The following is an 18705-nucleotide window of genomic DNA, read 5'->3' as shown; positions in this document are numbered from 1 at the left end:
ACAGATACTCCAATCTCCGCTGTGGAGCTTTGCAGCTCCTTCAGGGTTATCTTTGGTCTCTTTGTTGCCTCTCTGATTAATGCCCTCCTTGCCCTCCTTGCCTGGTCCGTGAGTTTTGGTGGGCAGGTGTCACGAATGTCAGTGAAATGCGGTGGAAGAAGTCAGGCGCAGGACACAGAACTCTAAGAAACATACTTTACTAAGTAAGTAAAGAACACGACACAGAATACCTCCACACAGGGAGGAACTAACCCGCTCACCAACGACACACGTAACAAAGAAACAATCACACACAAATCGCAAATGAGAGACAGGGGTAAATATAGGGCATACAATCAAACATAATGGGGAACAGGTGTAAACAATACAGACTAAACTAGACAAACACCGAAACATCGATCGGCAGCAGCTAGTACTCCGGGGACGACGAACGCCGAAGCCTGCCAGAGCAAGGAGGAGGAGCAGCCTCGGCTGAATCCGTGACAGTAGGTATGTTGTGGTGCCATATTTTAATAATGGATTTAATGGTGCTCCGTGGGATGTTCAAAGTTTTGGATATTTTTTTATAACTCAACCCTGATCTGTACTTCTCCACAACTTTGTCCCTGACCTGTTTGGAGAGCTCCTTGGTCTTCATGGTGCCGCTTGCTTGGTGGTGCCCCTAGCTTAGTGGTGATGCAGACTCTGGGGCCTTTCAGAACAGGTGTATATATACTGAGTTCATGTGACAGATCATGTGACACTTAGATTGCACACAGGTGGACTTTATTTACATTTACATTTAAGTCATTTAGCAGACGCTCTTATCTAGAGCGACTTACAAAATTGGTGCATTCAACTTATTTAACTAATTATGTGATTTCTGAAGGTAATTGGTTGCACCAGATCTTATTTAGGGGCTTCATAGCAAAGGGGGTGAATATATACGCACGCACCACTTTTTCGTTATTTATTTTTTAGAATTTTCTGAAACAAGTTATTTTTTTCATTTCACTTCACCAATTTGGACTATTTTGTGTATGTCCATTACATGAAATCCAAATAAAAATCCATTTAAATTACAGGTTGTAATGCATCAAAATAGGAAAAACGCCAAGGGGGATGAATACTTTTGCAAGGCACTGTATATGAAGTTGGTTACACACCTATGTTGTAAACTTTCATTCATAGGCTAGGTTGTAGCAACCTCATGATGGGTATAGGGAAAATGAGAGTATCACGAGGTAGCCTAAACCTATCGATTTCTCTGGTCTGATGAAACCAAGATTGAACTCTTTGGTCTGAATGCCAAGCGTCACGTCCGGAGGAAACGCATGGTGGTGGCAGCATCATGCTGTGGGGATGCTTTTCAGCGGCAGGGACTGGGGGACCAGTCAGTATCGAGGGAAAGATGAACGGAGCAAAGTACAGAGAGATCCTTGATGAAAACCTGCTCCAGAGCGCTCAGGACCTCAGACTGGGGTGAAGGTTCACCTTCCAACAGGACAATGACCCTAAGTACACAGCCAAGACAACGCAGGAGTGGCTTCGGGACAATTCTCTGAATGTCTTTGAGTGGCCCAGCCAGAGCCCGGACTTGAACCCGATCAAACATCTCTGGAGAGACCTGAAAATATCTGTGCAGCGACGCTCCCCATCCAACTTGACAGAGCTTGAGAGGATCTGCAGAGAAGAATGGGAGAAACTCTCCAAATACAGGTGTGCCAAGCTTGTAGCGTCATACCCAAGAAGACTCAAGGCTGTAATCACTGCCAAAGGTGCTTCAACAAGGTACTGAGTAAAGGGTCTGAATACTTATGTAAATGTGATAATTTTGTTTTTTATTTTGTCAACATAAAAAAAAAAAATGTTGCTTCATCTTTATGGGTTATTGTGTGTAGATTGAGGAGGACAAAAATTAATGTAATCAATTTTAGAATAAGGCTGTAACGTAACAAAATGTGGGAAAAGTCAAGGGGTCCGAATACTTTCTGAATGCACTGTATTTACACTTCCTAGTGTTAAACAAACTTTGAGGTGTTATTGCATAACACTAAAACGGTTCATTCCCTAACACTGACAAAGTACAACAGCGTCAGCACTAAGCACACTGTTCATTTAACAATGTCAGTGTCGATTCAACGCTGGAGAATTGATGTGTACTTTTAAATACACACACATCAAGACCATGGCAGGGAATTAGGAGGAGCACAGCCATCCTAATAATAATAATAATAATAATATGCCATTTAGCAGACGCTTTTATCCAAAGCGACTTACAGTCATGCGTGCATACATTTTTTTTTTGTATATGGGTGGTCCCGGGGTTCGACCCCACTACCTTGGCGTTACAAGCGCCGTGCTCTACCACTCTGTAACGTTTAAGACCTAACAAATCATGTCACATCAAAACCACTGTCTAATCAAATACAGTAGTACAGTATATCACCAATGATATCATCCATAAAGCAGTTTAAAAAACGAACTTCCCTTATAATACTTTCTCTGAGTTTCCAGGTGTAGCCCCTTTCTCTTTCAGTGAGAAACGCTTGCTGAAGCGGGCACACACGTGGGGGTCAAGGGGGGGTTTGGATCAACGGGACCGGCTGCTCAGAGTTGGAGCTCTGAGTTTGTCGGTGGTGAAATCATCCTGCGTGCTTTGAAGTTAGTCAGCCACGTACCTTTGGGCCAAGGTGGAGTCCAGATGTTGGGCTTGCTGCATGCAACGGCATGCAGGGAGAGGGTGGAGGGTGGTGATTGGTGATCAACCCCCTACTGCTCACTGTACGGATAGAGGTCAGGTAGTTGAGAGCTGGGAAACTCATAAGCTCTACATTGACAACACTGTTCCAAGTGGCACCCTATTTCCTATACCTGGTCGAAAGTAGTGCACTATATAGGGAATAGGGTGCCAGTTGAGACACAGCCCAGGACAAGGACAGCCTTTGGGGGTCTATCAGGACAGGTTAAAGGGGAAATACTGTTGATTTGGTCATTGACCCTCTTATCTACAGGCTGTTTAATTTTTGTAACTCTTGCCAACAAGACAGATTGGTAGCTTAGATGTAATATTACTACTGTATCTTAATATTATTAATCATCACTACAGTAAATAGCATCAATTAAAAATAGAGTAAAATATCTCATTATAAACCGTAACCTGTCTCCCCACAGATGTATTGTTGAGTGACGATGCAATTATTTCATATCCAAACCCATTTGATAATTTCTGGCTGTGAATATCGATTGCCCTCTTACACAGTCCACATAGAGAAATACTGCAGGAACCTGACCTGAGGTAAAACGCTGAAAACATTTCCTCTGGGGAAGGTTTTGCAGGTTGCGCCTGGCCTGCCACTTTGACGAATAGCCTAATTGTACCCACTGGAATGTACAGCTGAAGTTGGTAGTTTACATACACTTAGGTTGGAGTCATTAAAACTCGTTTTTCAACCACTCCACAAATGTCTTGTTAACAAACTATAGTTTTGGCAAGTTGGTTAGGACATCTACTTTGTGCACGACACAAGTAATTTTTCCAACAATTGTTTACAGACAGATTATTTCACTTATAATTCACTGTATTACAATTCCAGTGGATCAGAAGTTTACGTACACTAAGTTGACTGTGCCTTTAAACAGCTTGGAAAATTCCAGAAAATTATGTCATGGCTTTAGAAGCTTCTGATAGGCTAATTGACATAATTTGAGTCAATTGGAGGTGTACCTGTGGATGTATTTCAAGGCCTACCTTCAAACGCAGTGCCTCTTTGCTTGACATCATGGGAAAATCAAAAGAAATCAGCCAAGACCTCAGAAAAATAATTGTAGACCTCCACAAGTCTGGTTCATCCTTGGGAGCAATTTCCAAACGCCTGAAGGTACCACGTTCATCTGTACAAACAATAGTACGCAAGTATAAACACCATGGGACCACAAAGCCGTCATACCGCTCAGGAAGGAGACGCATTCTGTCTCCTAGAGATGAACGTACTTTGGTGCGAAAAGTGCAAATCAATCCCAGAACAACAGCAAAGGACCTTGTGAAGATGCTGGAGGAAACAGATACAAAAGTATCTATATCCACAGTAAAACAAGTCCTATATCGACATAACCTGAAAGGCCGCTCAGTAAGGAAGAAGCCACTGCTCCAAAAACCGCCATAAAAAAAGCCAGACTACGGTTTGCAACTGCACATTGGGACAAAGAACATATTTTTTGGGAGAAATGTCCACTGGTCTGATGAAACAACAATATAACTGTTTGGCCATAATGACCATCGTTATGTTTGGAGGAAAAAGGGGGTTGCTTGCAAGCCGAAGAACACCATCCCAACCGTGAAGCATGGGGGTGGCGGCATCATGCTGTGGGGGTGCTTTGCTGCAGGAGGGACTGGTGCACTTCACAAAATACATGGCATCATGAGGAAGGAAAATGATGTGGATATATTGAAGCAACATCTCAAGACATCAGTCAGGAAGTTAAAGCTTGGTCGCAAATGGGTCTTCCAAATGGACGATGACCCCAAGCATACTTCCAAAGTTGTGGCAAAATGGCTTAAGGACAACAAAGTCAAGGTATTGGAGTGGCCATCACAAAGCCCTGACCTCAATCCTATAGAACATGTGTGGGCAGAATTGAAAAAGTTCAAGCAAGGAGACCTACGCACCTGACTCAGTTACACCAGCTCTGTCAGGAGTAATGGGCCAAAATTCACCCAACTTATTGTGGGAAGCTTGTGGAAGGCTACCCGAAACGTTTGACCCAACTTAAACAATTTAAAGGCAATGCTACCAAATACTAATTGAGTGTATGTAAACTTCTGACCCACTGGGAATGTGATGAAAGAAATAAAAGCTGAAATAAATCATTCTCTTGTCACGCCCTGGCTCTGGGGACTCTTATATGTTGAGCCAGGGTGTGGATTTTCTATGTTTTGGTTTTCTATGTTTTTGGTTCTAGTTCGTTTTGATCTATGTTGGCCAGGGTGGTTCCCAATCAGAGGCAGCGGTAGCTCGTTGTCTCTGATTGGGGACCATACTTAGGCAGCCCGTTTGGACTAGTTATTGTGGGATCTTGTTCCGTTAAGGTTTTGTGTATAACCTAGGACTTCACGTATCGTTTGGTTTATTGTTTTGGTTCGTGTGTGTACTAAATAAAGAATGTACGCTTATCACGCTGCGCCTTGGTCCGCTTCATCTGTCAACGGTCGTGACATCTCTCTACTATTATTCTGACATTTCACATTCTTAAAATAAAGTGGTGATTCTAACTGACCTGAAACAGGGAATTTGTACTAGGATTAAATGTCAGGAATTGTGAAAACCTGAGTTTAAATGTATTTGGCTAAGGTGTATGTAAACTTCCGACTTCAACGGCATATGTGTTTAAGGTTAAAGATGGTCTAAAAACAGTCTCCTATTTCATCATCATCTCATTCAGTTATGGTGAATCAGCGATTCTGACAGGGAGGAACAAATAATCAAAAAATCTGAACAAAAACCTCTGTAATAACAACAATGACCTGTTGATCCTGGGACTCAATGGAAGCAACAAATAACTTTGACTTCCAGTGTGACTCAGACTTGTGTTGTAAGTAAACTATGCCTCTGCAAACAACAGTGTTGTGTATCATACCGGAGAATCCTGCTACATTAGAAGATTAGCTGGCCAGATTAGCTGAACCAGTCTGATTTCCACGTGTGCATTGTGAGACTTGTGTAAAGACTGTCTGTTGTCTCCCTAGGGCTGTTATCAGGTCTGATCAGGTCTGGTTCTGTCAAAGAGGCTTAACCCCCAGGCCTCGTCCTGTCCCCCCTGTCACCCCCCTTTTCCTCAGGATTAAGCCCCAGGCACGGCGCCAATCTATGGGTCACTTGTCCCCTCAGCACCCCATCAACCCCCAACCTCCAGCCCCCACTTTAACCACCTCCACCCCCTTGGATGGCAGGTCTGCGTGTGCCTGTCGTTAACTCCCCAAGCCCTGCGGCTGTCGTTTGTTTCAGTCCAAGGAGTCGTTCTGATCTGAAAGCGGCACTTGTGGAGGAGTGGCTGGGGTGGACCTGAGCAGAGACCATTAAATAGCCTTAGCTCCTGCCTTCTGTTCTGACAGCCGTTGAGACTGCTGAGAGGGGCTGATTGAAAACAGATGTCTGGACGGACACCTGCTACACTGACGTGATTGTGTGAATCCAGACACACAGGAATTAGAGCCAAGACAAAGTGGCGCTTTATGAAAATACCTCAGTATCTCCGTTAGAGGGTTTAGAGGGATAAGAATGTGTTACCTTGTCTCATTTGAAACACAAGCTTTGGAAAGAAAGTCTAAATATATATCCAATATGGTTGGTTTTAACCAGTCCGTTGACATAATCATCTATGCTCACTTAACCCCTTCTAATAATAATTTCAGTGTCATAATGAACTTAGCATTACGGCATAGTAGACTTGCAAACGTGTAAGACATCTGTAAGTGACCTAGATTCCAAACTATTACATAATCTCTGTTGACTGTACATTCACGTTATTAAATATGTAATACAGCAATAAAACATCTGAAGAACATAGTACACACTCCATCAACTCTGAAAAACACTGAGTGAATCAATCACATTAATCACATTTCAACTTTTTCCTCCATGTGTTCGGGTTAGAGTTAAAGTAAGAAACGCAGAGCCAGCATTTCTTTCGCATTTAGTGGATGATCTCAAATTCCAGCCAGAGAGAGTTGCTTCTCCCTGTGCCACTGTTATCTAGCTGACCTTGGAGTTAAGGAATAACAGTGTAGCTGGGCCAGAAACCTGGGGAGAGAGGAATGCAAGGGATCGGCCAAATGTTGCATACTTGCAAACATTGAATAAAGTATTTCACTAGTCTCTGAGGGAAGGGAGAAGATATATTCACTGGTATGAGTCACTCAATGAGTTTTAAGGATTGTGATTCTGAATGCGACAGGTGGTAAACCATGGAGCTTCCAAATACAATGTACAGACTCTGGCATGTGTGGTCTAGTGGTTAGTGCTGCAGACCATGGCACACAAGTCGGCATGGGTTTGAATCCGACCCGTGGCCTTTATCAAATACTTTTGTATTATATTATGGTAATAATATGTCATGGACTACTCCAGTAGGCCTACCTGTTGATTACCAAGAGGCTGTCCACGGTGTTCATTTTGCCACTAAAACAATCCGTAAGGAATAGAGAGGGTTACTACCACAATGTGTCCACCATGCAACTGTGTCCAAGTCATTTTGTGTCCACCTGTAATGTGTCCCTCCGCAACTGCGACTGTGTCGGAACCATTCAGTGTATCACGTAAAGTAGAGTGGCCTGGCTGTGCACACAGCTGCAGGCAGCTGTCCTAACATGGCGGCTGTATCCCTCACACTGAGGACCAGGCCAGCCGTGGCCAGCCATGTCACAGCTCAGCTCCCTCATGGGGAGGAGGGTGTGTGTGCGTTTCTCTGCGTGTGTGTTTGTCCATGTGTGTGTTTGCATGAGAGTGTGTGGGAGGGGAGAGGAGTGCTTAAGCGTGCTCCTCCAACACCCAGAGGAGAGGATGGGGCCGTGGGCAGCTATCTCATCTCCCTTGGATCCAGGTCTTTAAAGGCCGGATGAGTAGAGGAGGAAATTAAACCTCTCTGGTTTTGTTAGGAATCAGAGAGAGAGAAAGAGAGAGAGAGAGACGGAAATTGAGTGTGAGTCATTCGGTACCACTTCCACTGTGCACAGAGAGATATCATCTTACCGACCTCTGTTTAACCTTGAAAAAAGCCCTCCTGTGAAATCTCAACCCAAAGTGAGATTACAAAGTATCTGCTTGTCGCTTCGCTATCAAGCACCGTTGCCACAGTTGTTGCTCTTGTTTTGATAGCGCCAGCGACTCAGGACGACGATGTGACAACAGTAGTGGAGAGAATGGCCTTGGCGGCTTTTCCCTCTATGGCCTTGTGTTAATTGAGAATGGTTGATTAAGTCAGTCATTCTCAATTTTCTCCTCTGGGACCCCCAGCTGTTCCACACCTGATTTGATTTGTTAATAAACACAATAATAAGACCTATGGAATTGTAACAATATCATATGGCTATTAAACCAGAAAACAAAACCCTGTAAGGTTCTACAAAGAACCTTTGAGATTGAGCAAGGTTCTTTATAGAACTGTTCTCCATACACGTTCTATAAGACCCATAAAAAAGGGTTCTATATAGCCCCAAAAAGTGTTGTAACAATATCAGAACAATTTTGTGATATATATATAACATTTTTTTAATGGTTCTTTATAGAACCATACAGGTTCCATTTAGAACCTTATGAACATGGCTCTTAATAGAAACTAAATTTTAAAAAAGGTTCCATATAGCACCAAAAAGGAATCAGCTATGGTTGCAAGCCAAATAACCCTTATCTGGCACTATATAGAACCATTTGATTTTAGAGTGTACTAGTAAGTAGAAACAAACGCACCACACACATTTGTTGACTTGTCAAAGCTGTACTGAATCAGTTTGACAGTTGCACAACCACAAGATTGTAGGCCCACAAGTGCAGAATAAATATCTCAATTGTGTGACAGACAAATTTAACAAGAGTGCGCCAAGCTATGCAGCCTGGTCTCATAGACTAGACATAACATAGTTAATGTAAATCCGGGATAACATTTACATTTACATTTTACATTTTAGTCATTTAGCAGACGCTCTTATCCAGAGCGACTTACAGTTAGTGAATGCATACATTATTTATTTTTTCCAACATAAAACAGATGGTTACTTAAGGCAAAAACGAAAGTAGGGTGGTTAGTTGTGGTGGATGGGTGGGCGTATAACGTGAATGTCTAGCAACCCAAAGGTTGTGAGTTTGAATCTCATCACAGACAACTTTAGAATTTTAGCTCTTTAGCTACTTTTCAACTACTTACTACTTTTTAGCTACTTTGCACCTACTTAGCATGTTAGCTAACCCTAATCTTAAGGTTAGGGGAAGGGCTAGCTAACATTCTAAGTAGTTGCAAAGTAGCTAAAAAGTAGTAAGTAGTAAAAAAAAGATGATAATAACCAAATATGCTAAATAAAATTCAAACTCAACCTGTGGGTTGCTAGACGTTCACGTTATATGTCTACACATCCACCCCGACCAACCACACTACTTTAGTTTTTCCCTTAAGTAACCATCTGTCTTATGTAACCATACCAAACGTTACATATCATACTAATTTAGAGTTCCGGATTAACTTTACTATGTTACGTCTAGTCTATGAGACCAGGCTGGGCACCTACTACCATACCCAGTTCAAAAGCACTTCTGAATGGCACACATACACAATCCAAAGTCTCAAGGCTTAAAAATCATTCTTTAACCTGTCTCCTCCCCTTCATCTACACTGATTTAAGTGGTTTTAACAGATTACATCAATAACGGATCATAGCTTTCACCTGGTCATTCTGTAAAGGAAAGAGCAGGTGTTCCTAATGTTTTGTACACTCAGTGTATAGCACTTCCATATCAGCCCGCGTAATGAGGATCTCACTTTTGTTACGGTTATGAAGGTATTGAGAAACTCCAGTGCACCACAATATGCATAGCCTAGCCTACAGTAGCATGAACAAGATTAATAAAAAACCAATAGAGAACGTCAGAAAATTGCTTGTTCTTGCTTTATTGTTAAACTCATGTGCCAACTTTTTCAGCATCCAATTCTGCCACCGTGGGAGCACCTGATAACCCACCATTCCTTGTCTTGATTCAAGTATGCACAGCGGTTCAGATCAAATAACATTAGAATGTTACAAACTATTGCTAAATAAGCGCATGCATCTATTCTATCATTTTCGCATAACATGCGAGTTTCAAGAAGTGCAGTGCACGGCCACGTTAGACCTGTTCTAAGAATGCGAAAAGGCGCACAAAACATATGAAAGAGAATTAATAGCCTACCTTTGTTCAAACTGCAAAGGCGAACGTTTATTCGTGCCTTAGTCAGAAGGTGTTATTTGTATTTCCATGAATAATTCAGATAGGTGGGAAAGAGCCATGCCTTCGGACAATCCTCTTCTATATAACTTCAGTGAGTTCTTACGTTTCATTTACATAAGAGCACCATTCTCTCGACTCCAACAGGCACCTACATGAAAACTGAGCCTCTCAAGCGGTAACATCATGACATGAGTCTTCATACAAACTTTAACTCCACCCATTTCAAAGCTGAATTTACCTGTATCACTGCAATATCTGAACATTTGTTTGCTTTCCTATTTTAAGTTAAGATATAGGCTATGTATGATCTTAATTTGATCACCCTGTTAAATGTAAAACTTGTAGAGTATTTGAAGTAAAAAAAAAAAAAAAAAGCTTCTGAAGTTTGTAATTTCCACTTTGAAATTTCTGACTTGATTTTCCCTTATGAAAATGTATCAACCCCTACAAAAATTTCAATTAATTATAATCCACATAATAATTAACCTTTCCTGTTGCTGCAGGATTCTTTTTCTGCTGTAGTTAACTGGCTCAAATTAAGATCCTACATCTGTAGATATAGGCAACTGTTAGGCCTACTGCTGCTAGGTAGCTCTCTCTCTGCTCTCTCCCTCCCCTCTGTCTGTCCTTGATTGCAGGAGTGAAGTCTGGTGTGCGGGAGTCAGGGTTCCAGCTGCAGCTCATTCACCATAATCACCTCAGCCTTTAAGACCCGGTCAAACTTTCCACTCATCGTCAGATCATAGTCAAGACGACCACGTTAGTCTCGCTGCCGACTCAACCTGGTTATTTTTGCTCTTTGTGTTTTTTTGACTGTTTATTTACTTTTTCTCCTGTGCCACAGATATTTGGAACCTGACTCCTGCCTCCGCTTCACTCCTGCCACCACCATCCTGCTCTCCACTATCGGGCCTCTCCTTTGGACTCACCACGGACACTAGGACATTACGGTACCACACCTGCCCTGACCTGGATCTGTACCCTCCCTGTAACCTGGACTTGCTCTTCCCCATTTATTGGAAACCTGGACTATTGAACATTATAATAAACCTGTTAAAACTTCTCTGGCTTGGTGTACTTGTCTGCATTTGGGTTCTATCCAGTTAAATCATAACAGTATGATCTGACCAACATGAACCCAGCAGACAGTAGCTCGGATACCACCCCAGAGTGCACTCAGATTTGGACTGCCATAGCCAATCAGGGCATTCTACTTGGCCAACATGATACCCTGTTTAAGACGATTGCTGAGGACAGTCAGGTGCTGCTTAATCAGGTTCAATTACTCACCGCTCTCACCTCCATCTCACGACCGTTCGCTTGGAATGAAGGGGCCGAATCAGCGTTCGAAGAACTGAAACATCGCTTCGCCTCGGCTCCCATTCTGATGCAGCCGGACCCCGACCGCCAGTTTGTCGTGGAGGTGGATGCATCCGACACTGGGGTAGGTGCAGTGTTGTCACAACGTTCTCCTGAAGATAACAAACTGCATCCCTGTGCTTTTCTCTCAAGGAAACTTTCTCAGGCAGAGAGGAATTATGATGTTGGAAATCGTGAACTGCTCGCCGTTAAGCTGGCTCTCGAGGAGTGGCGACATTGGTTGGAGGCGGAACAACCCTTCATCGTTTGGACGGATCATAAGAATCTGGCTTACCTCCAGTCAGCGAAGCAGCTCAACCCCCGTCAAGCCAGGTGGGCACTATTTTTTGGGAGATTCAATTTTTCTCTGTCTTACCGTCCTGGGTCACGCAACGTCAAGCCTGACGCCCTGTCTCGTGTTCATTCGGCTGTTGATACTGGTAGTAACCCTGAACCCATTTTGCCTCCTACCTGCAGTATTGCAGTCATCACATGTGACATCGAGGGGATTGTTAGACAGGCTCAACATCATCAAGCTGACCCTGGGAGGGGTCCTCCTAACCGGATGTTTGTCCCTGAGTCTGCTCGCTCCCAGGTACTTCAGTGGGCTCACTCGTCTCCCCTTACCTGTCACCCTGGAGTTTCGCGGACCCTTGACTTTGTGCGACGGAAGTTCTGGTGGGCCACGATGGAGGCGGACACTCGAGCCTTCATTGCTGCTTGTACGGTATGTGCACGAAGTAAAAACTCCACCCAGGCCAGCGCTGGTCATCTACGACCTCTACCTATACCCAGCCGGCCCTGGTCGCATATCGCTATGGATTTTGTCACTGGACTTCCCCCCTCATCTGGTAAGACTGTCATTCTTACGGTGATTGATCGTTTTTCTAAGTTCGCTCATTTTTTGGCCCTACCTAAACTGCCCACTGCCAGAGAGACGGCTGATATTTTGGTTGAACATGTGTTCCGCTCTCATGGTCTACCCACGGATATTGTCTCTGACAGGGGTCCCCAGTTTGTCTCCCAGGTGTGGAAAGCTTTCTGTAAAGCTTTGGGCATTACATCCAGCCTGTCCTCTGGATATCACCCCCAGACCAACGGGCAAGCCGAGAGAGCGAACCAGGAGATGGAGACCGCACTTCGCTGTGTCACTGGGTCTAACCCTGGGTCATGGAGCTCCATGCTCCCCTGGGTGGAATATGCTCATAACACCTTGACTAACGCTTCCTCTGGTTTGTCTCCTTTTCTGTGTGCTCTGGGTTATCAACCTCCCCTGTTCCCTTCCCAAGAGAGGGAACTTGCGGTACCCTCGGTGCAGTCCCACATGCGCCGCTGCTGCAAGGTCTGGAGGAAGGCCAGGGTAGCTCTGTCCCGAGCTTCGGCGTACATGCAGAGGCAAGCCAACCGTCACCGGTCCCAGGCTCCCGGTTACTCTCCTGGTCAAGAGGTATGGCTGAAGTCACGGGACCTTCCATTGAAGGTGGAGTCGAAGAAGATGGCGCCTCGTTTTATAGGACCGTTCAAGATACTGTCTATTGTTAACCCCCTGCGCGGTTAAGCTACAGCTTCCTGCCTCCCTACGGGTTCATTCCACCTTTCATGTTTCCCAGATTAAGCCTGTGTCGGTTAGCCCTTTGTGCCCGCCCTCTCGTCCCCCTCCTCCGCCCAAGATCGTGGGTGGGGGTCCGGTCTACACTGTCCGGCGACTTCTGGATGTTCGCCGCCGGGGTCGTGGTTTCCAGTACCTGGTGGATTGGGAGGGTTATGGTCCTGAGGAACGTTCCTGGGTGCCCAGGAGCTTCATTGTGGATCCTGCTCTGGTTCGTGAGTTTCATAGGTTACATCCTGATAAACCCTGTCGGCCGCCAGGTGGCGTCCGTAGAGGGGGGTACTGTTAGGCCTACTGCTGCTAGGTAGCTCTCTCTCTGCTCTCTCCCTCCCCCTCTGTCTGTCCTTGATTGCAGGAGTGAAGTCTGGTGTGCGGGAGTCAGGGTTCCAGCTGCAGCTCATTCACCATAATCACCTCAGCCTTTAAGACCCGGTCAAACTTTCCACTCATCGTCAGATCATAGTCAAGACGACCATGTTAGTCTCGCTGCCGACTCAACCTGGTTATTTTTGCTCTTTGTGTTTTTTTGACTGTTTATTTACTTTTTCTCCTGTGCCACAGATATTTGGAACCTGACTCCTGCCTCCGCTTCACTCCTGCCACCACCATCCTGCTCTCCACTATCGGGCCTCTCCTTTGGACTCACCACGGACACTAGGACATTACGGTACCACACCTGCCCTGACCTGGATCTGTACCCTCCCTGTAACCTGGACTTGCTCTTCCCCATTTATTGGAAACCTGGACTATTGAACATTATAATAAACCTGTTAAAACTTCTCTGGCTTGGTGTACTTGTCTGCATTTGGGTTCTATCCAGTTAAATCATAACACAACTAGCCTAATGTTACAGAAATATACAGTGCATTCGGAAAGTATTCAGACCCCTTAACTTTTTCCACATTTTGTTATGTTACAGCCTTATTCTAAAATGGATTAAATTGTTCTTTCCCCTCATCAATCTACATACAATATCCCATAATGACAAAACAGAAACAGGTTTTTAGACTGTTTTGCAAATTTATAAAAAAAAAAAAAACTGAAATATGACATTTACATAAGTATTCAGACCCTTTACTCAGTACATTGTTGAAGCACCTTTTGGCAGCGATTACAGCCTCAAGTCTTCTTGGGTATGACGCTACAAGCTTGGCACACAAGCTTGGCACACCTGTATTTGGGGAGTTTCTCCCATTCTTTTCTACAGATCCTCTCAAGCTCTGTCAGGTTGGATGGGGAGCATCGCTGCACAGCTATTTTCAGGTCTCTCCAGAGATGTTAGATCGGGTTCAAGTCCGAGCTCTGGCTGGGCCACTCAAGGACATTCAGAGACTTGTCCCGAAGCCACTTCTGCGTTGTCTTGGCTGTGTGCTTAGGGTCATTGTCCTGTTCGAAGGTGAATCTTCGCCCCAGTCTGAGATCCTGAGCACTCTGGAGCAGGTTTTCATCAAGGATCTCTCTGTACTTTGCTCCTTTCATCTTTCCCTCAATCCTGAGTAGTCTCCCAGTCGCTGCCGCTGAAAACCATCCCCACAGCATGATGCTACCACCACCATGCTTCACCGTAGGGATGGTGCCAGGTTTCCTCCAGACGTGACGCTTGGCATTCAGGCCAAAGAGTTCAATCTTGGTTTCATTGTTTCTCATGGTCTGAGAGTCTGGAGGAGTGGCTTCCGTCTGGCCAACCTACCATAAAGGCCTGATTGGTGGAATGCTGCAGAGATGGTTGTCCTTCTTGAAGTTTCTCCCATCTCCACAGAAGATCTCTGGAGCTCTGTCAGAGTGACCATCGGGTTCTTGGTCACCTCCCTGACCAAGGCCCCTCTCCCCCGATTGCTCAGTTTGGCTGGGCGGCCAGCTCTAGGAAGAGTCTTGGTGGTTCCAAACTTCTTCCATTAAAGAATGATGGAGGCCACTGTGTTCTTGGGGACCTTCAATGCTGCAGACATTTTCTGGTACCCATCCACATATCTGTGCTTCAACACAATCCTGTCTCAGAACTCTACAGACAATTCCTTCGACCTCATGGCTTGGTTTTTGCTCTGACAAATGTGGGGTCTTATACAGTGCCTTGCAAAAGTATTCATCCCCCTTGGCGTTTTTCCTATTTGGTTGCATTACAACCTGTAATTTAAAGGCATTTTTATTTGTATTTCATTTAATGGACATACACAAAATAGTCCAAATTGGTGAAGTGAAATTAAAAAAATAACCCCTTTGCTATGAAGCCCCTAAATAAGATCTGGTGCAACCAATTACCTTCAGAAGTTACATAATTAGTTAAATAAAGTCCACCTGTATGTAATCTAAGTGTCACATGATCTGTCACATGATCTCAGTATATATACACCTGTTCTGAAAGGCCCGAGTCTGCAACACCACTAAGCAAGGGGCACTACCAAGCAAGCGGCACCATGAAGACCAAGGAGCTCTCCAAACAGGTCAGGGACAAAGTTGTGGAGAAGTACAGATCAAGGTTGGGTTATAAAAAAATATCCAAAACTTTGAACATCCCACGGAGCACCATTAAATCCATTATTAAAAAATTGAAAGAATATGGCACCACAACAAACCTGCCAAGAGAGGGCCGCCCACCAAAACTCACGGAGCAGGCAAGCAGGCAAGGAGGGCATTAATCAGAGAGGCAACAAAGTGGTGTTCGCCAAAATGAATTTAATCCATTTTAGAATAAGGCTGTAACGTAACAAAATGTGGAAAAAGGGAAGTGGTTTGAATACTTTCCAAATGCTCTCTCTCTCTCTCTCTCTCTCTCTCTCTCTCTCTCTCTCTCTCTCTCTCTCTCTCTCTCTCTCTCTCTCTCTCTCTCTCTCTCTCTCTCTCTCTCTCTCTCTCTCTCTCTACACACACACACACACACACATTAAGAGTCATTATTATTCTATAAACAGTAAAATAATACTGTCCCAGTTTGTCTAAAATATTAACAAAAGCAAGCTACTTCTTCCACTGATTGCTTTAGACTCTGAAGTTCAGACTAGATCTACTAAAACTAAGATCTCAGATGAATTTGATTTCCATTGGATCAACATTGCCGCTCAAATTGTTGAGGTTTGTTGTCTTGAATTGCAATGATTGCTGTCTCATAAAATCAACCGTATTCACGGATTATCAGTCATAATGGGCAGAAAATGCAGAATGCATACCAACACGCATGCACGCACACGCGCACGTACAGCCAGTACACCTTCATGACTTAGTGCCCGGCTCACATTTACCTCTATTGTTTTGACTATAAAGCCAGGTGATCACTCCCTTTTGTCTCCTCTGAACCGATGCAAACACAAACAGAGAGGCCAGGTGAACCAAAGGTCTAAGGTTCTACTGCTCCTTCCCCCATACCTTCTCCTCGGCCAGGTTGCCCCAAGGGTGACACGGCAACAAACATTCTTCATTGTCTAAAGCAGGGATGTCAAACTCATTTTGCGCCACGGGCTGCATTCGGTCTTCACCAAGTCCGGAGGGCCGCACTTATAATGTTTTATATTTCCTCACCGTGAAAATGTGCAAAAATTGTCCTCTATCCACCGCTTTTGGAATTTCCGATCCTATACAGTGCCTTGCAAAAGTATTCACATTTTATTGTGTTACAAAGTGGGATTAAAATGGATTTAATTGTCTTTTTTTTTATCTACCCAAAATACTCTGTAATGTCAAAGTGGAAGAAATATTCGAACTGTTTTTAAAGATCAATAAAAATGTAATAAATAAAATATAGTCGTTGCATAAGTATTCAGCTCCCTGAGTCCATACGTGTTAGAAACACCTTTGGCAGCAATTATTACAGGTGAGTCTTCTTGGGTAATTCTCTTAGAGCTTTGCACACCTGGATTGCAATATTTGCCTATTATTCTTTTGAAAAATCTTCAAGCTCTGTCCAGATGTTGGGGATCATGGCTAGACAGCAATTTTCGAGTCTTGCCATAATATTTCAAGCAGATTTAGGTCAAAACTATAACCTGGCCAACATTCACTGTCTTCTTGGTAAGCAACTCCAGTGTAGATGTGGCCTTGTGTTGTAGGTTATTGTCCGGCTGAAAGGTGAATTCCTCTGCCAGTGTCTGGTGTAAAGCAGACTGATTTTGGTTTTGCTCTAGGATTTTAATTGTGCTTAGCCCTTTCCCGTTTATTTTTATCCTGAAAAACTCCCCAGTTTTTACCGATGTCAAGCAAACCCATACCACGATGCAGCCACCACCATGCTTGAAAATAAGGAGGCATTTACTCAGTTATGTGTTGTGTTGGTAGAGCATGGCGCTTGCAACACCAGGGTTGTGGGTTCGATTCCCACGGGGGGCCAAGGGGGCCAGTATGAAAATGTATGCACTCACTAACTGTAAGTCGCTCTGGATAAGAGCGTCTGCTAAATGACTAAAATGTAAATGTAAAAGGTTTTGCTCCAAATATAGGGCTTTGCATTTAGGCCAAAAAGTGTATTCCTTTGCCATTATTTTTTTAAATTATTACTTTAGTGTTTTGTTGCATACAAGATGCATGTTTTGTATATTTATGTTTTTCTTTTCATTCATTTAGGTCATTATTGTGGAGTCACTATAATGTTGTTGATCCATCCTCAGTTCTCTCCCATCACATCCATTGAACTCTGTAGCTGTTTTAAAATCACCAATGGCCTCATGTTAACGTTTATTCCTGTCCTGCAGCTCAGTTCAGAAGGATGATTGTATCTTTGAGGTGTCTGGGTGGTTTAATACATAATGCACAGCATAATTATTACTAACTAGGCAATACTTAAAGAGATATTCAATGTCTGATGTGTTATTCTTACCCATCTACCAATCACTTCCCTTCTTTATGAGGCTTTCGAAAAGCTCCCTGGTTTTTGTAGTTGAATCTGTGCTTGAAATTAACGTTAACCCCTATTATTTCACACAGAGTGAGTCCATGTACTGTACTTTTTATGTGATTTGTTAAGCCAAATTTTACTCCTGAACTAATTTAGGCTTGCCTAAACAAAGGGGCAGAATACTTATGCAACAACTATATTTTAGTTAAAACAAACAAACAACAAAAAATCTTCCACTTCTGCATTACAGAGTATTTAGTGTATATTGTTGACAAAAAATGACAATTAAATCAATTTTAATCCCACTTTGTAATACATTAAAATCAGAATACTTTTGCGAGGCTGGGAATTGCCAGCGACCTCACGAAACAAAATGATCATGATACTTAGGCGCTGATACGATATGTATTGCGATTCTCACGATTCTCCAGAGTATATATGTATTGTGATTCAATACTGTGATTTTATTGAGATTCCATGGTCCAAACATATTGCTCACCAGTATGTCTGCTGCAGAGGGACAAGAGAGAGCCATGAGAAAACGAGTCATGGAAATATAAGTGCTGAAAACAAATCGGCTCCCTATTTAAAAAGAAGCTGGAGAACAAGTTATGAAGGAAATATACTGGAGTTTTGGTGCTGGTACAGCCAACTAGTGCAAAAATAATATTGTGATATTGTCTAAACGATACGATACAATAGATCATCAAGAATAATATTCTGATATGTAACTGTATCGATTTTTCCCCCATCACTAACATATATATATATATATATATATATATATATATATATATATTGTGATGTCACGAGAGGCTGTGTCCTGGAGGGACGTTACATCCCCCTGAGATGGCTGCAAACCCAGACAGCTATGGCTCCATCTGCTGGTATGGTCGGGAACTCCAACCCTCTATGGCCAATCTTCCCACGCAGCTGAAACCAATCAGGAGCTGATGAGCTGA

At 43.5% G+C, this 18705-nt stretch overlaps 1 protein-coding gene across 4 annotated transcripts in view; it reads right to left on the bottom strand.

The window, feature by feature from the left end:
* Positions 1–18705, bottom strand: part of LOC121550002 (sickle tail protein homolog) — a 186129-nt gene that overhangs the window by 65610 nt on the left and 101814 nt on the right. The window contains exon 1 of one of the 4 annotated variants that reach the window (XM_045210543.1): positions 9915–10105. The exons of the other annotated variants lie outside the window; for them this stretch is intronic. The gene's annotated coding sequence lies outside the window, so the exon portion shown is untranslated. Of the gene's footprint in view, positions 1–9914; positions 10106–18705 lie in introns of those variants that run through there. 4 annotated transcript variants of the gene reach the window in all.

This window comes from Coregonus clupeaformis, chromosome 34, assembly GCF_020615455.1.
Source record: "Coregonus clupeaformis isolate EN_2021a chromosome 34, ASM2061545v1, whole genome shotgun sequence".
In the NCBI taxonomy this organism is placed as follows: domain Eukaryota; kingdom Metazoa; phylum Chordata; class Actinopteri; order Salmoniformes; family Salmonidae; genus Coregonus; species Coregonus clupeaformis.
Note: the sequence above shows the minus strand (reverse complement) of the source record. Positions and strands in the feature narration are given on the sequence as shown.